We start from the raw sequence: 24,612 nt of genomic DNA, 5'->3' as shown, positions 1-24,612 counted from the left end.
AAAAAAAAAAAAAAAAAAGATGCATATGATCTAATTTACTTGGACTACTTTCTCTGTTATTAAACATACATGTTTATTGCTTTGACTACTAGTATTGTCCCTGTGCCACCTGAAAATCTGGCTACCACCTGAAGACTTCAAATATCTCCTTCAAGGACAAAGCTGATTCCTCCCTCAGCCCCTGTCTCCTCTGAGCAGGTAAAGACGGCGGAAGCTGGAAGTTGGCCTGAGTCCGTAGCACAGGAGATGCTTGACTACATCCTTAAGCTGTTATGCGACCAAAGGCTGCAGCTATCACACAAGGACAGGTAACAAATATTAAGTGGAAGTGGGGTTTTTTTTCTGTCTAGAACAATCTGAATTTGTTCTCTTTTTCTTTCTTTCCTTTTCTGTCTTCCTTTCTTCCTTGTTGTGTGGAGTTTTGCTTTGGGCAGTACTGAAAATTGAACCCAGGGAATGCTGAGCACATCCTCATCTTTTTCATTTTGACATCTGGTCTCACCAGCTGGCCAGCCTGGCCCTGAACTTAAAATCCTCTTGTCTCAGCCTCTGGAGTGGCTAAGACTATAATAATGTGCCACCATACCCATTTACTATTCTTAATAAATATATATGAGGGCCAGGGATTTAGCTCAGTGGCATCACGCCTGCCTGGCAAGCACAAGGTCCTGAGTCTGATCCTAATACCAAAAAAATACATACATACATATGAGATTATAATTATATATATTATATATTTTTCTCAACCAGTTAAATAAATCTTGTTATTGCTACTGGTGTGGATAACCCACAGTAATCAAATCACTGGTGTATTTTGCATCATAAATCAACAGGTATGAAGAAAATGCTAAGTTGTTGTTGGAAACATATTATCATTATTTAGTCATTTTTCCAGCTTTTAATTAAAAGTTATAAAAATCACCATTTGATATTAAACAACTAATGGATTGTGTATAAGATAACAGCAAAGAGAAAAGTTAACTATTCAACAAACATTTGTGTTTTAGAATGTCAGGCTCTGAGCCAAGTGTCAAGGTTTACCAAAATCAACAGGCTAAATCCTCAGGGAGGTGACAGATGAGCAGGGCACACAGACAGGTATTTAGTCACTGAACATGTGAGGAGGAAAATGCAGGTACCTACAGAATGGAGAAGACAAGGACCCACTGCCTCACAGGTACCAGAAAAGGACAGCTTGGGCTTGAGGCAAGTCTTCCTGAAGCCCAGGCAGACCTGGAAGGGTACCTGGCAGACAGGCAGGCAGGCACAGCATGGTATGGTAATAGCAAGGCATTTAGCAAGGCCAGAGGCCAGGATGGCTTTGAGGAAATAAAATTTGAGACAGCAGATGAGGTGCTAATTAAAAGATGACTCTAATCCATGTGCTAAATGTCAATAGCTGATGTGCTGCAAACTAGAAAAGGCAAAAATGTCTACAAATGACAGGTCTAATGTTACTGCTTTCTCCATTTGAAGATACTCCACTGAATTACATAACATCTTGATGGTCAAACATAATCCAATTTAAGAAATGTTAGAATGTAAAATGATGTTTAAAAATAAGCAACAACGACAGCTAGAACACTTCCTCCAGGAGAATACAATCACAGTCGTAATAAAAGAAGCGCGCTGCTTGCCACAGACAGCATCAGCACATGTAATAGCACCCACCATATCCCACAGTTACAGCCTTTCAAGCATCTCTAAGTCAGAGAGCAGAATCTTCGAAATTTTTACACTGATGAAGCTAATCCAGAGTCATTTAGTTGAAATAGTTCTTCTTGGCTTATGGCTAGAATGCAGCATCATGTGAGGGGCCATGGTAGCCTGTGTTAACTTTAACTTCTTAGGTCCTGAGGCATTGACTTGAAATGGAGAGCCGTCTGGGTTTCTATTCCTGCTAATCCACAACAGATGAAGTCTTCTGCCCTCCTCTCTGTCTCCAACAATGGCTTCCTCTTCCACACCAATATCTTCAAAAGATATATCTATCGTTAACTTCCTCTCTTCTCATACTAATCTAATCTGCATGCAGCTTCAGCTCAATCTACCTCCAGCTGACAGCCACATTGGTTCGTCCTGCCCAGATCTTCTTTATCCAGAGTTAAGCCCTCTCCTTTACCTCAGACTCCATATCAAACCATCCATTCAGATGTCTCCCAGGCACCTCAAGACCAACATGTACAAAAACATTATTGCTTTTCTACCTGTTCCTAAAGGCAAATTCCTAGGATTTTCTCAATAGCTCCAGTCTATGTATCAGTTCTTCTGCCAAAACCACTATAGTTTTGGGTTTGGGTTTTTTTTTTAATCTCTTTTGGCATTTCTTGATTGCATCCCTACAACAGCCTCAAAAATCTCTCAGCCACTGGTGATTTTCTCTCTCTCTCTCTTTCAGCCCCCAACATATCCTACACTGGCTACTCCATATTCTCCCTAAAATACAAATTTGATCAAGATGTCACCTGCCTTTATATTTATTCATCAATGACTCCTTGCCCCTTCTCACAGTGATTTCCCCCCATAATGTTTTAACCCAAATTTTGGCACATGGCATGAAAGACCCCTTACGGGCTGCCCCAAATTGGTCTTGCTTCTTCTGATAGCCCCCTTATATCCCCCCCACTAGGTGGGTGAGATTATCTGACACCCTCTTGCTTTTGGTCTCTGTGGAATGCATCTTCCTAGCCTAGAGTACTTGACCTATTGAACTTCTCCTTACTCATTAAAATGCAGATTCATCCCTCATTTTTCTCTCTCATTTTCTTACAATTTAATAATAAAAATACAAATAATCCAACTTTTTAAATGGGCAAAGGATCTGAAATATTTATTCCAAAGAAGGTAGGCAAATGGCCAGTAAGACTAAAAGAAGATATTCAATGTCATAAACCATTAGAAAAATGCAAGTCAAAATCACAATGAGATAGGATACCTATGTTCAATAGAAAAAAAACATAAGTGTTGCCGATCATATAGTTAAACAGGAATCCTAACATACTGCTGATGGAAACTTAAAATTGTACATGTCCTTTAAGAAACGTTCTGAAAGTTCCTCAAAAGGTTAAACACAGAATTACCATATGACCCAATATATCTGTTTCCTGTTGCTGCAGTAACCAATTACTACAAACTTGGTGGCTTAAAACAATACATAATTCTTACCTGATAACTCTGGAGGTCAACCAAACAAAATCTCAATGGGCTGTAATCAAGGCTCAGCAGAGCTGTGTTCCTTCTGGAGCTCTGGGAAAATTTATTTCCTTGTTTCCTCTAGCTCGTAGAAGCTACCCATTCTTCTTGGCTTGCAGCCCCTCCACTTACAATGACCAGACAAGTCTTTTTCACAGTGCACTCTGATTCTGATTTTCTGTTTCCCTTTTTTATCTTTTATGGACACTGGATTACATTGAGCCCACTTAGAAGATCCAGAATTTCCCTATTTTAAGGTGAACTGATTAGCAACCTTAATTTCACCTGATCTCTTAATTCCATGCCTAATTACTCTGTGACATAATAGATTCATAGGTCTCAGGGATCAGGTCATGGACATGTCTGAGGGAAAGTGGGCTTTATTCCTTGTCTACCACATTTAGCAATTGAACTCCGTGGTATACAGCCAAGAGAAATGGGGGAGGGGGGACATGTCCACACAGAAACTTATGGAGTGCTAAGAGCAACTTTGGGGGGCAGGGGTACCGGGGATTGAACTCGGGTCCTAAGAGCAACTTTTTTCATAGTAGCCAGAAAGTGAAAACATCCAAATGTTTATCAAATGATGGACAAAGAAAATGAAGTGTATTTATTCAATGGAATATTATTTAGGTATAAAAAGAAATGAAGTACTGATGCACACTACAACAAGGATGAACCTCAAAAACATTAGGACACATAAAGAAGCCAGTAACAAAAGACTACACATTGTACAATTCCATTTCTACAGGTCTAGAATATGAAAACTATTAGAGACATAAAGTACATTAGTTTTTGCCTCAGACTTTATTGAAAAAGGACAGCAGGAAAATGAAGATGCTAATGATTTTAGGCTTCCTTTCTAAAGTTTTTTTTTTTTTTTTTTTTTTTGGTATGGGGATCAAACTCTGGACCTTACACTTGTGAAGCAGGCAGTGAAATCACTGAGCTAAATCCCCAGCCCCTAGGCTTCCTTTCTAAAACAAGTAATAAAAATGTTCTAAAGCTAACTGATATGCTTTCACAATTCTGTCAATATGATACAACCCACTGATCTATACACTCTAAAGGAGTGAATCATATGGCGAGTGAATTATATATCAATAGATACCTTTTAAAAGTGAGTCAATTATGTTTCTGAAGGTATAGGGTATAAAAGTGAAGAATCTCCTAATACTTATTTAATTATATCTCCCTTAAAGGTTAGTTTTAAGTCACTATTTTCCAGGAAATTTAATCTCCAGAGTATAAAGACACTTGGCATAAAAATGTGTCTGGCCTCTCAGACACCAGCCCCAATTTCACACACCAAAGGAATCTGACATTGCTTCCCTACTGGGATGTGCCTTCTGCTCCCAAGGAAGCCAGAAACCAAGGAGGCAGTTGAATATATGAAGGATTTTCCTTTAAAGATATGTTCTCTGTCTCTCTTTGAGATGAGAGAGAAAGCACACACATGAAAGAGACAGAGGTAGAAACAGACAGAGAAAAGCTATTATCTACTAATTCTCCCTAGATATAGTATAAAGTACTTTCCCTTTCTCCTCCTTTCACAGTTCAATAAACAGCTTGTTCATTTCGCTAAAAGCAAGCTTGTTGCAAACCACTAATAACAAATCATAGGCATAAGTAGAACATCAAGTTTAGCATTGCCAATTCTCTTATGTAAGAGTCTAGCTATGAATATTTTTCATAAAATAACTTTTCAGTTCTAAATCTACTGATTGACAAAAAGCTATGAAAATAAAATAAGGGATTGGTGTGTATATCCATGCTGGTTTAGCATACAGGAAGTCCTTCGGTCAAACCCCAGTACCACAAAATAAAATTTAAGCCAGGTGTGGTGGCACATGCCTGTAATCCAGCACTCAGGAGGCTGAGGCAGGAAGATCACTGTGAGTTCAAGACCAGCCTGGGCTACACAGTGAGTTCCAGGTCAGTTTCATAGTGAGACTCTGTCTCAAAAAAACCCAAAATAAATAAATAAATAATTTTAAAATAAAATTTAAAAATAAATAAAAATCTTATATTCCATGAACATAAATTATGAGGAAGACTCTGTCCCCCACAGGTTTCAATGCTGCATTTCATGTTTTATAATGGAAAAAAATGTTATTAATAACAAAAAAAATTATGAGGAAGAAGTCAAACAATTGTTCTCCGTTTCAAAGATTTCAACAAAGAGAAAAGAGAAATAGATTACATCAGAGATACTTTTAAAGATTAAAAATGAGTATTTCATACTAGATAGATGATAAGCAAGGCCTATAATAAGCTTCCAGGAATGGTTTTCAAATTTCCTTTCCTAAATGACAGTCACTTTAGATCATTTTAGATTTGGTTGGATAGCAAAACAATAGCTTAAGCAAGACAAATCATGTCTTTCTGTCTCATACAAAAATCCACAAGACAGACAGTTAAGATTGCCCCACAAAACCTTCAAATGTCTTTCTAGCTCACTCTCCCACCTTCCCAAATACCAGGGTGGGAGTAATGCATCAGTATTACAGGTGCAGCACAGAGGAGATGAAGAAACCGGAAAAGGAGCAGACTGTGTCAACTGTCTTTAAGAAAAATTCAAAAAAGCCATCACATGACATGCTGCATCACATGACTACACTGAGTGCCCTAGGATCTGTCTTTATTTGGGGAAAGCAGGTGCCCATCTAAGCCCAGGGTTTCTTTTGTTCTAGAAAGAGATGGAAAGAATTCTTGACAACATCCCACAGCTTCTGTTGCCATCAACACCCATCCCTTCACTTCAGGCAAACCCTTCAGGGATGTATTTCTTTTTAGAAAACGCATAAAGATTCTAAGGGCAGTGCATTTTTCATACTATATGTACCAGGAGACATTTAGTATCTCCCCGTGCTCCATGCCTCCAGGTAAAGTTTCATCCTTGTTCTGCTGCTTTAAGTTTGGGAAAGGATGCGCTGGTCCTTGCTGAACAACTGCCAGAATCGTATCAGGTAAGTACTGAACCGCAGTTAACAAATAAAACTATAAAAATTAATAAGCAAGGGCCGGGGATTTAGCTCAGTGGTTTCGCCTCCTGCCTCACAAGCGCAAGGTCCCAAGTTCGATCCCCAGTTCCAAAAAAAAAAAGAAGAAGAAGAAAAATAAGCAAACAACCAAATTAAAAAGCAAACATATCCTTCATACCAATAATATGTCCCCATGCTGAGTTCCCCTTTCAGACAGTTCATATGCTACAGAAGCAACCACTTAATTAGTTCTGTTGCGGGGGGCCTGGCTGCGGGGACAGAACCAACTCTCGGGAGTATGTTTTCATCTGCAGCTGCATCATCAAGTCAGATTATCAATCTCCAGGCACAAAAGGGAAATGTTATGCTTTCTAAATCTTTTTTATGGACAAATATGTTGGGTTTTTTTTTTTTCAGGAGAGGAAAAACTTAAATTTAGGATACTCTAAAGAACTTACTCTAGAAAGCCAAAACTCAATCTCTAAGAAATCTGACCATTTCAATTTCATTTTCTGATGCTTCCTCGAAATAAATAACCCACTTGTTCAAGCCAGGTGTTGTGTAAAAATGCAAAACATTCCACTGTGTTTTGCTGCCCAGCCTTCATCTTCTTGAACTAGAATAATAAACAAAGATTTCCGATTTTTAGAGTGCTAAATGGCTTCTTGCTTTTTAACTGTATCATCCAAAGAAAGAAAGTACCTTCCTTTGACAATAAAAGGTGGAATTTTATAATAGTAGCTCATGAGGAATTTGGTAGGTTAATTAATAGCATTTTAACATTCATCACACACTTTGCATGTGACCTGTTATTAATTTGTGGTAATATTTTTGTTGATATTAGCAGCAATAGGTATTGATTCCCTGAAAAAACAGGAAAAGAAAAGCCATAGGATTTGCACACAAAAATTAAGGGAAACTGAACTTGAAACTGGGTCCTCCAGCTTAAAAGACCCCCTTACTTTTGCTGGCTCTCTGCTGCAGCTCTCCTCAAAACCTCGTTCTTACCCAACTACTTCTTAGCCCTGATGTTTTTAACATTTATACCTAGATGGTAAATGTGGTTGCATCTAAATCATTAAAGGATGAATAGAGGGTGCCTACCTGCTAGCTACCTGTTCCTCACTTAGAAAGGCTTGACAACAGTAATAGTAACACTGATACATACTGATCATTTCTAGTTGTGAGGCACTGTTCTAAGCATTTTGCACACACTTCTCTTATGGGCTGAACTGGGTCCCCCCAAAAAGGTATGTTGAAGTCCTCAGTATCTCAGAATGTGGCTTGGAAATACAGTCTTCACAGAGGTAACCAACCTAAAATGAGACGATTTAGGTGGGCCCTTATCAATTATGACTGATGTCCTCATGCAAAGCGGAAGTTTAGAGATGGACACACACACACGGGAAGGATGATGTGAAGATCTGAAAGGAGAAGGCCATGTGAAGAGAGGACTAGCATGGTGCATGTACAGGATGAGAAATGCCAGATATTGGAGCAAACCACCTGAAGAGAGGCAAAGAAGGGTCCCCCGGACAGGTTTCAGTGGACCATGGCCCTGCCAATGACTTGATTTCAGACTTCCAGCCTCCTGAACTGCAAGATAACACATTTCAAACTGGGTTAAGCCACCCAGCTTGTGGCACTTTCTTATTGCCGCCATGGGAAACTAATACAACTCCTAATCACTTTGAGAAAATGATAGGCTTATGAGGACGAGGCTACATGATCAGCCATGGCTAATTTATTACACCCCTCTTATGAAATGTTATAATGACTCTGTGGTCTCAAACACAAAATCAGTAGTTAAAGCCCTATAGACATGTTGTCTTTGCAACTTAATATAATGAAGACTAAACTCTCTATAGAGATCTAAGTCAAGGTCTACACCCAGCCCACTGATGGGAACGAGGTCCCTGTGAGCTCATCCTGCTAATTCAAAGCTCATTCAAACATTCTATGGTTTGAATGTTTGCACCACACTGTCCCAAATCAAAATTCATATGTTGAAATAATTCCCAATGTGGATGGAATTAGGAAGTAGGCCCTTTGCGGGAATTAGAGTTCCCTTATAAAAAAAGACACCAGAAAGGTTCCTTGCCTCTTCCAGCATGAGGCAACACAATGAAAGAGTGAGGAGCTTTCTTCTGCACCTTCTTGAGGGAGTACCTGGCAGGACGGAGGAGTCAGGGTAACCAGCAGACACGGAATCATAGTCTAATAGTTGACATGGAAGAGGGAAAAAAATTGCTTCCTTTGAAATGAATTTTTAATTTCCTCCAGTTTTGGTTTTTTGTTTTCTGGGGTTTTGTTGTTGTTGTTGTTGTTGCTGTTGTTGTTGTTGTTGTTATTTTTTTGTTTTTGGTAACGGGGATCAAACTCAGGGCTCTGCGCTGGCCTGGGAGGTAAAGCACCACCAAGCGACAGTCCCAGCCCCAACATCCAGACTTTTTTTTTTTTTTTTAACATCCAGACTTTTAAGAGCATGTGTGAAATGCCCCTGGGAAGGCTGATATCTGCAAGTGGAGGAAATGCCTTTGAAGAGGACTGAGGGATCCTGGTCCACTCTTCTTTCTCCTTCATTCCCTGGCTTGTGATGCATCGGGTAGCTCTACTCTGCCAAACATTCCCACCATAATGTGCCGCTTCCCCACTCCCCAAGGAAGTGGGGACAAAAGTCATTAACTGAAACCTCCCAAACCGTGAGCCAAAGCAAACTTGTTCCATAAAAAGGTATTTTGTTACAGTGACAGGAGGCTGACTAACAGCCCAGTTATATCACTCAAATAATCACTTCCAGGATCGCATTTTGCAAGTTATCCCACCCCTGGAGCTTGAACATACCTGTCAGTTGGCAAAACAATAAGCACTCTCTGCTAGTGCAAAGGATTATTATATAAGTATAATTCTGCCTGAGGTAGGAAAGAAAGCCAAATTCCAAGCTAAGATGTCATCTAGACTCATAACACAATAAATGTCTTTCTAGAATAGGCATTATGTAAACAATACTAGACATGCAGCAAGTACACTTAGCAGGGGGAAAGGCTGACTTCAGAAATGAATACTCCTAAAGACCTCCTACAAATTCATCCAGTTACAGAACACAGGGAAGCAAGTGCTCCCCTTTACCTTATGACTTGGAGTCGCTTTCTTTAATTTTCCCTTCTATCTCAGGGGAGGCCTAGAAACCTGAGAGAAGCTTTTAAACATCTATGAAGACATTATCCTGCCATTTCCTATGAGGTCCTCTCTCCACTGCTAAAGGTAGAAACAATAGCATCCATAACGAGCTGGGGTGGAGATGCTACTACTGTTCTGAATTTAACCCAAACAATGTTGCGCAACTAGTAGAATGATAATGAACAATAAAATTCCTCAAAGTCCCAAATATATTTTTCATGGCTCTTCCAACAAAAAGCACTCAGAAGGTATTACCACCAGCACAAATGTCAGGATTCATGAAAATTACATAATGCGCTTGTAAGAACATAGTATCCTAGTTGCTTCTCCAAACCTGCTGGTTCACAATCTATATTTAATAATCCCCTGGGTAGTCTTGAAAAAGCCATTTCAGACCATACGCTGGGAAATACTGCTGTAAAGTGCGTATTTAACCTCACCCACATTAAATAGCTGTTAAATTAGGTGATATTCACCTACTCCAGTTTCCAAATCACAATGAGACAGTGCTCCACGGTTATCACTGTGGTCATAAAATCAGACACAAGAACTGCTGAAAAGAGATTTATAAATCTTCTTTCACAGTGTTTCTGGTAACCCAATGAAAGCCCTCCACCACATCCACCCTCTGTCTCACCTTCCACTGAAAAAAATAGATTGTGGAATTGGGGCAAGAACCCATAGGCTACACAGATCTAGACCCAGAAAATGCTTACTTTTCCCTGGCTTGCTGCCTTTAAGAAGAGCACTCTCTAACAAGGCCTCAAGAGTAAGAGGCCTTGAAGAACTGAATTTGAACATCTCAGTAATGATCTCAAACCACTCCCATATTCTCTCACACTCTTCTCTCCCAAAATCCAACCAGCCTAAGACTGAGGGAGTTCATGGGATGAGGGACTTTCAGAACCAAAACTAAGAAAATCCTGAACAAACCAAGATAAAATATTCCCCTAGTTTCTTGCAATGCTAACTTGTGTTAGCTTTCTGTCATGTGACAAAATACCTAAGATGCACAAATTATAAGTAGGAAAAGTTTATTTTGGCTCACATCATGGTCAGTTGGCTCCATTGCTTTTGAGCCTGTGGTAAGAGAACATCACAGTAGGAGGAAATAGCATAGGAAAATGCTCACCCATGACAGCCAGGAAGCAAAAAGAGGGAGCAAGGGGCTGGGGACCCAATATCCCCTTCAAGGGCACACTTCAGTGATCTACTTCTCTAGGACCCATCTCCTAACAGTTCCACCATACCCCAAATAGCACCACAAGTTGCTGACCAAGCTTTTAAGACTTGGGCCTTGAGGGTCACTTACCCAAACCACAGTATAATCATACTCCAAGGGTCAGCTTCTCAGAGCATGGGTGTCACCAGCATCAGAAGCAACACCATGGGGACCTCGGCAGAGGGAGGCAGCCAAAGTCAAGCCAAAGGCATCACTCACTGAGAGGCCACTCCCAGGCCAAATCTGAGCTCACAAGATCTGATTTAAAAGGAGAAACCAGAACCTCTGAGGCCTAACCTAGAGCTCACAGAGATCGATTCACTAGAGTTCTTGCTCTCATATAAACCTGAGACTCCAAAATCTGATGTAAAACCCCAGTTATTAAAAAGTAAGAAATTGAGTTTTCCATTCAAGGACTTTAAACTCACTTTATCTACTAGATAAGATCTAGAAGATAAAGGGAAAACTTCAAGTTATCCAGTAACAGAGAGGATGGAATAATCTTAAGGGGCTTTTGACGTTGGCTGCACACTGGACTTCCCTTGAAAGCTTTAAAAACGCAGATGCCTTGGCTATCCCAGAGGCTTGGAAATAACTTGTCTGGGGTGAAACTGGGGCTTTGGGGGTCTCTGAACAGGAACATGACTCCAACATGCAGCCAAATGGATTACCCTCACTTCCGCCAGAAGAGGAAGGCCCCTCTGAAAGGGAGATGCTAGAACTGGACAGAACCTTCGTAGGTGGGAAGGAGCTGGGGAGACAGCATCCAGAAGCTGTCTGTCTCTGAGGTGGAAACTATGGAAGCATTCAAAGAACTGGAGCAATGTAAGTGCTAGGAGGGCAGGGACTTTATGTCTTCACTCAGCACAGGGCCTAGACCAGCGCCTGTGATATAATGGGGGCTTCATATATATCTGTCAAGAAAATTCATGTTTTAAAAGGCCAATGTTCCTAAAGCATATTGAGCAAAGGGGAGGAGGAATGTGGGAAAAGGTGGAAAAGCCAGCAAGGCCGGCCCCTGCTCTCTGGGCTGTAAGGAATTTAAACCCGGCATATAAAGGAAACCACTGCAGGATTTCAAACAGACTGTGATAACGTGACTTGTCTTGATCTGTTGTTGTGTTACTGCACTGGGGATTGGATCCAGGGCCTTCACACACTTGAGCTACATACTCAACTTCCTTTTTTTTTTTATTTTTTTATTTTGAGACATTGCCTTGTTAAATGGAAAGTTAACAGATTGCACTCTTCCAGCCTCCACTACCCATTGCACTGGGATTACAGACATGTGCCACATTACCTAGAAACTTTTTTTTAAAGAACATTCTCAGGCTGGAAATGTAGTACAGGAATTGTCTAACATGCAAAAGACCTGGGTTTGATCTCCAGTACTGGAAAAAAAATTTTTTTAAAGAAAGTAAGAGTTCACTCTGGACTTTTGCTTCTGAGAAGGTAGAGTAAATGTATTTCCTATCCCTCCCATTAAGATGAATTTAAAACTCTGACACTATTTACAAAACAGACAGAAGGAGGAGTCTCTGAAAAGTAGAGAGAAGGCAGCAGAATGGTGAGGTATTTGGGGGCCCAGGAAATAATATGGCAGTGAATTCTCTGGGTTTTCCTTTTGCCTGATATGCAGGACTTGGAGCTGGAAAAGCTGTCAGCCTGGAAACACCAATGGGAACAAACATAACATAAAGCCCATTCCTTCTAGCAAAAAAAAAAGAGGAAGAAGAAAAGAAAAAGGAATCATCTAACAGGCCAGGAAACTTTTAGAAAATTACTCCAACTAAACAACACTAAAATCATCATGGCCCACCCACACTCATGCCAAGGGAGGCCAATGGGGAAACTAGAATTTCGGCCTCATTCAGCTGTGGTCAGTTTTCCATCTCCCCGACTAGAGTGGCACAGAGGTACAGTAGAGAGTCAGGGCTTTTCCCACTGCCCAGCACCTCCTGCAGGATCACCTAGGAGGCAGTAATGTGATGCTTCTAAGAGAGGAAACTATCCCTTCATATGGAATTGGACAACTATGGATCAAGTGGGCAACTATGCTCTTTGCAGATTACACCTAAGTAACCATGTAATCTGTCACCAAAGGGGTGAAACAGACTCAGAAAGTCCTGTGAGAACTCCCCTACCATCACCACCACTGCTCTGCTTTGTGTAAATCCTGCTAATTATTCTCATAAATAAAACTAACAATACTAATAGAACTAAGCCTCCTAAATGTAAAAAGAGGTATACAAAGAAGAGAAAACTTCTATTTAGGGCTCTCCAGACTGACAGGAATCCCTAGCTGAGCCACCAGCATTAAAGCCAGTTTGCTCCTATTTTGTGAGTCAGAGTGTTCTGTCTGGGTGTCCTACCCTTTCTCCTGCTTTACTTCTCCCACCAGACCGAGGAAGGGGTCACAAGAGACACAGTGGGCAGACAATTCTGCCAGTGACACCTTCTGTGTATCAAGAGCTATAAGGGGAACCTGGACCTCACCCTGCCTGACAATACCAAAGTAGTGCTCCTCATTTCCAACTGAAATGGAAGCGTTAATGAGGTCCAGAGCATCATAACATAACTCCCAAAATGTCTGCTTCAACTGAAAAATCACTCATTATACCAAGTACCATGAAAACCTCCAATTGAACGAAAAAAAATGAGTCAACAGATGCCAATGCCAATATGATGGATGTTAGAATTATCTGACAAGAATTTTAAAGAAACAATCATAAAAATGCTCCAATAAGCAATTACAACATTCTTTTCTTCCCCCTTTTATTTTTTGGGGGTTTTTGTTTGTTTTTTAAACATTCAGCATTTTTATTTAATTTTTAGCAGACAATTTACATTTCTCCTTCACCCTTTCCCTAAGTTAGCGTAGCAATTCCATAATAAACTACTTAAAGAGAAGCTTTGTTCAAGAATGGAATGAAATAGCAAAAACAAAACCAAACCACTGCTGCTTTTAAAAAAACCAACACTTTCACCAATTATATTCAAACAAAAACACACAATATTTGTGCAGTCGTGTTACAGTGCTTCCTGCGCTGGCTTTCCTCACCGTCATGCGAATGGCAGGGCCGCACTCAGCCACCGTTCTCATGATGATGGTGGGGTCACTCAGCTTCACATTATTCGGAGGCCCTGCATTGGAGACTCTAAGGTCTTGAAATCCCAAATTGTCATGGCTCCATCGATGCCAGTAGTGCAAAATTTGTGACAGTCTTGCTTGTCCACCTCATAAATAGACACTTGAGTGATGCTATTCTGGTGCAGGGTCTCCAAGGCTGTATTGCGGGCCTCAGTTGTGGCCCTCTTGTCCATGTTGCGGAACCGTTCCATGGCAGACATGTTGCGCTGCATGCTCTGTTTTGGAATGTCAAGCTTGGAGACAAAGGTCAAGCAGCAGCGGTCATCATAGTTAAAGAGCATCGGACAACAGCCATGGCCAGCAGCCACAACACTGTTTTCACAGACAAATGACACACTGAGGAGGAGCAGGAACTCAGTTTTCAGAGGGAGACCTGCACACTTTTTGAGGCATCAGCAACAGACACAGTGCTGTCGTGGCTGACCCAGGCCAAGCGGCTCCCACTGGCAGAGAAGCTGACACCATGGACCCAGCCACCAGTGCCACTGCCACCAAACTCTGACATCAGCTGGCCAAAAGGCATTTTGCTGCCCCAGGGCATACTGGCTGGCTTTTCATCCACTTCTTTAATGTAGGCAGGAAACACTCTGCATTTGAAGTCACATGATCCTGCTGCCAACAAAACATTGTTGGGATGCCAATCCAAGCTGAGGACCTAGAGCGAATTGGCTTTTTAATGTGCTTGCTTACCCACCAATCATTTTCAGACTCGAAGTAACAAACAGAAATGAATCGTGCTCCACTTCCCACAGCAAATTTGTTCTCTAGAGGTGACCACTTCACAAAAGTGGCTGCGCGGTTAATCCTCAGGATCACCAAGGTCGGCTTCCAGACACTATCTTTCTGACTCCAGACATAGGCACTGCGGTCAGCTCCACAAGTGACAATGCAGTTGCTCTTGGGAGCCCAGTCAATCAATACCTGTGATGTGTCCATTGTGCTCCTTGAGTTCATGAGCTTCACCCACTGGCTCCCGCTCTTCTTATAGATGTGAACTTCATGACTATTGGGGCTAGGGGCAATCTGGGTACGGTCCCCGTTCCAGGCATGACAAGTGATTGGCTCTAGTAAAAACTGATGCAGGGACATAGTCTTACTGTTTTCAAAGGACAGGAAGCTGAGGTCGGGGTGGTCTGGAGGGGCTAGGAGCGGAGAATTCGCGGACTCTGGTCAGTCGACGCGAACAGGCTCCAGCGGGTGTGGACGGAGGCCGGAGGCCGAGTGGCTCCCCATTTATTTTTTATAAAATAAGATACAAGGGAATGAACCCACGTCCTTCATGCTGAGTTATAACCCTAGTTTTTTTCATTTTTCTAAATATTTTTTTGAGACAGGGTCTCACTAAGTTGAGATATTCCTGCCTTAAGCCTCTTAGAATGGTGGAACTACAGGTATGCATCACTGTGCCTAGCTATGATCACTTTTGACACAAATTACCACATAGAAATTCTCAGCAAAGAAATAGAGACTAAAAAAAGAGAAAAAGAAAAGAAATAGAGATTATAAAGAGGAACAAAATAAAAAAGAGGAACAAAGTAGAAATTGTAGAATTGAAAAATAAAATAACCAAAATTAAAAACTCAATGAATAACATGATCCAGTAACATGATAGAAGAAACAGAGGAAAGAAACAGTGCACAGGAATAGATAACAATTGAAATCAATCTCAATGTAAGAGGAAAAAATAGATTTTAAAAAGTGAAAGAAGACTCAGGAATATGTGGAACTATAAGAAAAGATCTAACATTTATGGCATTGGAATTGTGGAAGTAAAGAAGAAAGTTGGTGAGTCCAAAAATAATGGCTAAAAATTTCCCAAAGTTAGCAAGACATAAATGCAGATTCAAGAAGCAGAGTAAACACAAGACAGGATAAATAACTTAAGACTCCACACCAAGAAACATCATACTCAAACTTCTACAATAAAGACGAGAAAAAAATGTTGAAAACAGTAACTGAGAGAAATGATACTTTACCTACAAGGGAAGAACAATCATAATGACAGTGAACTTCTCACCAGAAACCATAGAGAACTAAAGGACATAGCACAGCACTTTGTATGTGCCGAAAGTACCTCAGAGCTGTATATCCAGTGAACCTATCCTTAAGGAGTGAAGGGGAAGGAGACACCCTTAAAGAACGGCTGAAGAAAATCTTTTAAACATCAAAATGATTAAAGGAAGAGACCTGGAATATCAAAAAGAAGGAAAAACAATATAAATAATTTTAAAATAGAAAAATATATTTTTCTTCTCTTGAGTTTCCAAGTTAGGTTTGATGATTGAAGCAAACATTATAACTAATAGGGTTTTAAATGTATATACAGATAGGTGATATTTTTTAAATTATATTACAAATGGAGAAGGATTAAGGCATGTAAAGATAATGCTGCCAGGAGCCTATGATGCTAAGTGTATATAATGTTAACTCCCTAATCAGTCGCTTAAAAATTACATACAGAGGAACGTTCAAAGAATATTATGGGTAAATAAATACAGAAATCTTTTTAAAATGTCCACATCACCCACAGGAAAGCAAAAAAAAAAAAAACCTGAAAGAACAAAAAAAAACAACAAATGAAATGTCAGATTCATGTCCTAATATATCAATATAACCCTAAATGGCAATAGTCCAATGATCCTGATGAAGCAGTGATGCACACTAGGACAGGCCTTTGCCCTGCCCCCATGGCTTTTTCTCCATGAGATGTTCTGTCCCAGAAATGTATCCATTTAGGCTCTAAGGTATTCTGTCCAATGTATCAAAGTGTTCTGTGACTCTCTGTGCTGCACATGGACCTGCTCAATGTATCCACACTGTTCTGTTCATTGTAACTGTTAGTACCTCATGTTTCTACCAAAATTTCCCACTTTTAACTATGTCTCAGCCCTAAAAGGTTCCCGTCAACTTCCTTTCTCCAGCTATACATAAATAGACTCTCACTGGGACTCCTTGCTCAGAATTCAGAGTGAGCAAACTCCTGTGTGCCAGCCAGCTAATAAAAGGTTTTTCTCCATCTCTTTGAGTAACTTCCAAATTCTTGAGTCTTGAAACTGTTGTAGCTGTCACAGAGCTGTGACATGTGACACTTGGCTGTAATACTGAGCTGCTCCACTTGGCCGCAATAATACCAATTAAAAGGCAGAGATGAGGATAAAAACAAATTGACCCAACTATATATTGTTTCCAAGAAACTCAGTTCAAACATAATGGTCTCTATAATTTTAAAGTAAAAGGATGGGAAAAGATGTATTATGCAAACATAATCAAAGAAGGCATGTTTAGATTAATATTAGTCAAAGCAGACATCAGAAAAATACAATTACCAGACACAGAGAGAGACATTATATAATTATAAAGGGTCAATCCAACAACAGGATTAGGATATAATACATTACATCTAACAACATTAGGATATAATAATCCTAATGTATATACTGCAAACAACAAATATGTGAATCAAAATTTACAGAACTTAAAGTAGAAATTGGTAAATTCAGTTATAACAGTCATCTTCAACACCCCTCCTTCAGCAATTTTTAGAACATGAAAATCTTTAAGAAGATAGACGAATTCAATACCATCACCTAACAGAATCTAACTGATACTTATAAAATACTTCACCCACCAATAGTACATTTTTTTCAAATGCCTACAGGGAATATATAACAAGACAGACCAGACCCATAATCATATAACAATGCTAATATATTTTTTTGGTGGTGATTGTTTCTTTCATTTTATTATTATTTTTTACAATAAGGATGTAGTTTTTATACTCCACACACACAAAATAAAACAAGTGCTTATTATGAAAGAATCCCTGTCCCCACCCCCTCAGAACATCCTGAACATAGCAATTCAATGGAACAGAAAAATCAAGATAAGTCTGATTTTAAAATTTCAATAAAAAGCAAAAGTATGTAATGCAACAGCTGTTCAATTTCCAATTCTAAATAAGCACCATCAAACAAACAAACAAACAAAAACCCCAGTCTTTTCAATTTCTCTAGCACACATTCCAGTATAAATGTTCTGAACTGTAATGAGCTAGTAATTAATAATGGGAATAGAACCTTGGAACAGAAGATACATTGCTTCCCTGACCGCCTTCTTATAGTTGGAGAGTACAGGTATTAGGGGATACAAAAGTCATAGGAAGAAGAATTAAAAAAAAAAAAATTCCCAAAGCTGCTGCTGTTTGGAGTAGAAAGGAAGACAGCATTTTACAAATTCCCAAGGCATGTAACAATTCATTCACTATCACTCCTACTTGAAAGAATAAAGAGATCAGTGTCTTATATAAAACTGTACTTTCAGAACTGTATTACAGGTTCACCAGAAACTATGGATGTAGTTTTAGGCTTTATCAAGGAAAACAGGTTCAGTTCAGATCAAGTTAGATACTGTACGTCTAGCCTGGCTGAATCTTGGTGTCTAGAACTGCTCACTGTTATCCTGAACAGCTGTAAACTAAACAATAGTATGTGATTCCATAGGAAGCTTAAGGATTGAAGAGATGTACACAGCTAATTAGATCTCCCCTGCTTCAAGCTCTTCAGAGCTCCTCCTGTCTTCTGATCTGCCATTAGCACTCTCATAGGACCGCTTCTTATCTTTCCGGTCTCGGTCACGAGGTGATCTGTCTCTTGGACGCCTGTCTCTGTCACGTGATGCTAAGTCTCGGTCTCTGAATCTTTCTTTTGAGGATCTCCTCTTGGACCGCTCTCTGCTCCTATCTCTAGAACTGTGTCGACTTCGTTGATGGCTGCGGCTTGGGCTACGGCTGCTGGAGCGGGACCGGTGGCGATGGCGTTTCTCCCGAGACTTGGATCGCGTCTTCCTCTTGCGTTCTCGAGACATTGAGCGAGATCGGGGTCTGCGATGCTCTCTGGACCTCCATCTTTTAGGATCCTTCCTATGTGATCGGACCTTCTCAGCTTCTCCCTTTCTTCTCTTCGTTTCAGACATTCCTGGTTTCTTTCCTCCTGCTTTTCAGTTACTACTCTCTAATTCTTCAAGCTTCTCTCTTATTTCAATAAAGCCCAGGTGCAGTTTACCCCCGAAATGATCAGCCAGTCTCCTGTCATTATCATGAAGACCTAAATAGGCAAAGCAGACTTCACAGACTCAAGCTTCTGCTGTTGGAAACTGGAAGCTGGCATAGAATTTCGATACACTTCCTCTGCTTCTCTTTTCTTTGCCCATGCTTTCTCTACTTCATCCATTACTTTCTGGGATTCTTCCACATTCCCTTCAGCTCCTAGCTGTTCCACTTTGGCTAATAATTTACCAATTTCTTCATTTAACTCATGAACACGTTCTGCCTTTGCAGCCACCTCGGCACTAATCTCTTCTTGAGTTTCTGCTAATCTTTTCCTAGCCACTTCTGTTCTTCGATCACAATCTGCAATAAATGACTGCAGATGATCCATGGCATCAAGCTCAAAGAAAAAATCCTGCTCTTTGGAGGCAATTTCATAATCTGCTCTTAAAGCCAAGTCATGAACTTTCAGACATTCTCCAAGATCCATTCCACTTCCAGAAAGGACATCATGGGGACAACAGTTGCGAAGGTGGCTCTTGCATACTCTGTCATCACTGAATTTGATTTGCTGACGAGTAGAGTCTCACAAGGCTACAATTAGAAACCAGGTCTCCCGAGTCTCAGCCCAGTGCTCTTTCCTTAGCCCATGATGCGCGGTACCCTGCTTTCATTTATGCAGTATGCCAGGCACCGGCACGATTTTCAGTGGCACACAGGCGGTTGCCACCACCAGGGCCCGTCGTGGGAGGTGTCCATCAACTGGTCCAGCATCGCGCGCATCTGGGCCTGCATGGCAGCGGCGTAGCGGGAGGACGGGCGGGGGTGGGACACAGACCGGGCCCTTTCGGGCGGGGGAATGAGGGGAAGGGGGGGGGGGAGGGGCGCTGCTGTCTCGCTGGCCACCGCTGCCCCCTCGAGGCCTGAGGAAGGGGAGCCGGCTGGATCGCGGGAGTGTCCGAACTTCGCTCCTCACGACGACGTGTCCTTGGAAAACGGCAGCCCCCGAAAGCGACTCTCGTGCCCTCACTCCGTCCTGTTCCAGGGACAGAAGCGACATGGGCTAAGCAAGCTCTCGCTTCCGACACCGCCACCCGCCAGAAGCCGTCAGCTCCCCCCGCCCCAGGCTCTGACGCCGCAATGCTAATATATTTTTAATAGAAATCATACATACTGGGGTCTCCAACCACAATGGAACCGAACTAGGAACCAGTAAAAGAAATATAACAGGAAAATCTCTGTAGCAGTTAACGGATGGTGTCAGGGTGAGTTACAAAGGCCCAAATAATTTGGATCAGCATAGTTCTGAGTGGTACTGAAGGGATTTACTGTAGACAGCAGATCCATCCTGAGTGTTAATAGCACCAACAAATAGGCTTGTTGTCTGAATAGAATAAAAGAGAAATGAAGAAGGAAGGCTCCATTCCATTTCATTGGAGGAGATTCAGTCTTCACCTTCACCTGGGATGTTGTCAGGTGGTTTCCAGCACAGACCCTTCAGCCTCCTGACACACATTTGCGTAGGACACTACAGGACTTTGATGGGATCCTCTGGGTCTCCAGTGCACACATGGCCCTTTCATATTCTTCAACACTTGACTCTGCGAGTGGCCACTGCAAGCCAATTTTGTAAATTTTTATATATTTGTATATCCTGCATTAAACTTGTTTCTCTAGTAAGCACTGACTGATATAAATTCCAAACATTTCTAATGTCCAAAATATACATTTCTAAAAATTCCATGGGCCAAAGAGGTAAATCATACAATACACTGAAATGAATGACAATAAAAATACAATAAATTTCAAAATTTATGGGTCACAGCTAAAGCAATGCTGAGAAACTTGCAGCCTTAAATGCTTACATGAAAAAAGAGTTGAAGTCTAAGTTCAATAAACTAAGCTCCCAACTCAAAAATTTAGAAAAAGAGCCAGATGTGGTAGCATATTCCTGTAATTCCAGCACTCAGGAGGCCGAGGCAGGAGGATCACTGTGAGCTTGAGGCCAGCCTGGGCTACATAGTGACTTCAGGGTCCACCTGAACTACAAAGCAAGACCCTGTCTCAAAAAAAAAAATCTAGAAAAAAGATGACAAAAAAAATTAATGAAATTTAAGTAAGAAACATACCAGAGAAAATCTATGGTGAAGACCTGGACCTTTAAAAATATCAACAAAATTAACAAAATTCTAGCAATATTGACAAAGAAAAGAGAGAAGATATAAATTACCAATATCAGAAGTTAAATGGGATATAATGCAGACCCCCAAAAGACATTGAAAACATAAGGAAATGACTCCATACACATAAACTTGACAACTCAGATGAAATGAATCAACTCTTTGAAAAATACAATTTACAGGAGCTTGCTGTAACACAGCAAGAATTTGAATGATCTTATTACTATTTAGAAAATTTATCTTATACTTTTAAAATTTCCTAAAAAAGAAATCTCCAGGCCCGGACAGTGTCGCTGTAGAATTCTACTGAATGATTAAAAAAGAATTAACACCAATTCTGCAAAAACTGTTCCAGAAAAGAAAAAGAGAAAAAATACTTTCCAATTTGTTTTATTAAGTTGATATCACCCTGATATTAAACTCAAAGTACCAAAAAAAAAAAGAGAGAGAGAGAGAGAAAACTGCAGACCAATATCTTTCAGGAATATACACACAAAAACTCTTAACAATATATTAGCGAATAGCACCCAGCATGGCATAAAAATAATTATACTCTATTTCCAAGCTTGATTCAACATTTTAAATTCAACCAATGGCCCTATATCATAGTCAGGCACCCTGCTTCAAGACGAGCCGTTTCAGAAGGCTGAAGCAAAACAGCCACTGGCATCCATGCCTATAACCAGTATGACTATGAAACTGCTCCATACCTCTTCCCATAGGTCATCATAGGGATGGCATATCTCACCAGCCTAAGGGAGATGAAGAACACACAGTGCTGTTCTCCCTGACACTGTGTGCAATGTCCTGGGGTCCAAGCTGTTCCCTTTTTCCAACCCACACCTTTCCCTTTAAAATCAACACTGAAGACATGGCTCGTTCTCCAAGATAGACCACATACTAGCTCACAGGACAGGTTTGAATAAATGCAAAGGAATCGAAGTTATCCCCTATATATTATCAGATCATAGTGCAATCAAGCTGGAGACCAATAGCATAAGAAACCGTAGGAACTTCACAAACACATGAAAATTGAACAGCACTCTCCTGAACAATTAATGGGTCACAGAGGAAATTAAAGAAGAAATTAGACATTTTTAACAAATAAATAATAATGCCAATACAATATCCAGGAATCTATGGGACACAATGAAAGCAGTTCTACATGGAAAATTCATAGCATTGAATGCCCACACTAGGAAAACAGAGCGAGCTCAAATAAACAACCTTACAATGAACCTTAGACTCCTAGAAAAAAAAGAGGAAGAAAAACCCAAAGCTCCTACAAGAGAGAAAATTATAAAGATTAGAGCAGAAATCAATGCAATGGAAACTAAGAAAATGATACAAAAAATAAATGAATCGAAGAGTTGGTTTTTTGAAAGAATAAATAAAATTGAAAACCCCTTAGCTAACCTTATTTAAAAAAAAAAGAAAGAAAGAAAGAAAAGGCTCAGATCCTCAGATCCATGCAATTAGGAATGAAAAAGGTGAAGTCACCACAGATCCAACAGAAATCCAGAGGATAGTCAATACCTACTTTGAGAACCTGTACTCTAATAAAGTGGAAAACACAGAAGAAATTGACAGATTTCTAGATACTTATGAATTACCAATGTTGAGTGAAGAAGATAAAAACATTTTAAATACCCCAATTACAATCAGTAAAATTGAAAATATAATTAAAAGTTTACCAACAAAGAAAAGCCCAGGTCCTGATGGATTCACTGCTGAATTTTACAAGACATATAGAGAAGAACTACTGCCACTACTCTTTAAACTTTTCAATGAAATTGAAAGGGAAGCAATACTTCCAAATTCATTTCTGGAAGCAAGTATCACTTTGATTCCCAAACCAGGGAAACATACAACTAAAAAAGAGAACTACAGGCCAATCTCCTTAATGAATATAGATGCAAAAAATCCTTACTAAGATACTAGCAAACAGAATACAGAGGATTGTCAAGAAGATCATACATCCTGTCCAAGTCAGATTTATACCAGGGATGCAAGGATGGTTCAACATACATAAGTCAATAAATGTAATACACTATATTAACAGAGTCAGGGACAAAAACCATATAATCCTCTCGATAGATGCATAAAAAGCATTTGACAAAATTTAACACCCATTCATGATAAAAACCCTGCAAAAAATTGGAATAGATGGTCTATATCTCAATTTAATAAAGGTTATCTATGAAAAACCAACAGCCAACATCATATTAAATGGCCAAAAACTGAAAACCTTCACGTTAAAATCAGGAACAAGACAAAGATGCCCACTATCACCACTCCTCTTTGATATAGTTCTAGAAACATTAGCCACAGCAATTAGACAAGAGAAAGAAATTAAAGCAATAAAGATAGGGAAAGAAGAAGTTAAACTGTCATTATTAGCTGATGATATGATACTCTACATTGAAGACCCAAAAAATTCCACCTAAAGACTCCTAGACTTAATTGACATTTTTAGCAGAGTAGCTGGATATAAGGTCAACACTCAAAAATCAATGGCCTTCTTGTACACAAACTTACAGACTTACTGAGACTTACTGACAGACTTACTGAGAGAGAAATTAGGGAACCAATTCCCTTCACAATAGCATCCAAAAAAATGAAGTATCTAGGAATCAATCTAACAAAAGAAGCAAAAGACCTCTACACTGAAAACTACAGCACTCTGAAAAAAAGAGATCAAAGGGGATATAAGAAAATGGAAAGATATCCCCTGCTCCTGGGTAGGAAGAATCAACATAATGAAAATGGCCATACTACCAAAACTGCTAGACAGATTCAATGCAATGCCAATTGAAATTCCAACATCCAACACTATTTCACAGAACTAGAAAAAAGAATCCAAAAATTCATTTGGAACCAGAAGGGACCTAGAATAGCAAAAGCCATCCTAGGCAACAGAGGATGTCAGCGGGTATAAAAATCCCCAATTTGAAACTATACTACAAAGTCACGTGATAAAAACAGCATGGTACTGGCAAAGAAACAGACCTGAGGATCAGTGGAACAGACTGGAAGATACAAAAAGAACTCCAGATATACTCAGCTACTTCATCTTTGACAAAGGAGCAGACCATCCTCACTGGAGGCGAAATAGTCTCTTTAATAAATGGTGTTGGAAAAACTGGATCTCAACCTGCAAAAGATTAAAACTAGACCCTTATCTTCACCATGCACTAAACTAAAATCCCAGTGGATTAAAGATCTAAATATTAAAAAAGAAACACTAAACTTGCTGGAAGACAAGTTAGGCAGAATTATTGAAGACATTGGCATAGGAAAAGACTTTATGAACAAATCCTCAGTAGCATGGGAACTAGCAGAAAGAATCAACAACTGGGATCTCATCTTATTAAAAACCTTCTGCACTGCAAAAGAAACCATCAACAGAACTAAAAGATAACCTACAATGTGGGAAAAATTTTTACCAGCTGCTCCTCAGACAAAGGACTCTTATCTAGACTATATAAAGAATTCAAAACAATCAGCCTCCCCAAATATAAAGACCCAATTTAAAAATGGGCAACTGAAATGAACAGACATTTCTCAGACAAAGAAGTAAAAGCATCAAGTAAATATATGAAAAAATGTTCCACATCAATGGTCATTCGAGAGATGCAGATGAAAACAACACTGAGATT

The 24,612-nt window shown here is 40.0% G+C and overlaps 1 protein-coding gene and 2 pseudogenes across 1 annotated transcript in view; all 3 read right to left on the bottom strand.

Moving 5' to 3' along the window:
• The window catches only part of Gpr176 (G protein-coupled receptor 176), a 136,789-nt gene that overhangs the window by 41,089 nt on the left and 71,088 nt on the right, over nucleotides 1–24,612 (bottom strand). The window lies entirely within an intron of this gene.
• LOC104862597 lies at nucleotides 13,690–14,937 on the bottom strand (annotated as a pseudogene).
• On the bottom strand, nucleotides 18,226–19,301 carry LOC104862805 (annotated as a pseudogene).

The sequence above is a fragment of the Fukomys damarensis genome, unplaced genomic scaffold (assembly GCF_012274545.1).
Source record: "Fukomys damarensis isolate Sample0158 unplaced genomic scaffold, DMR_v1.0_HiC HiC_scaffold_17, whole genome shotgun sequence".
NCBI classification, from domain to species: Eukaryota; Metazoa; Chordata; class Mammalia; order Rodentia; family Bathyergidae; genus Fukomys; species Fukomys damarensis.
The sequence above is the reverse complement of the archived record's forward strand: the minus strand, read 5'-3'. Positions and strand labels throughout refer to the sequence as shown.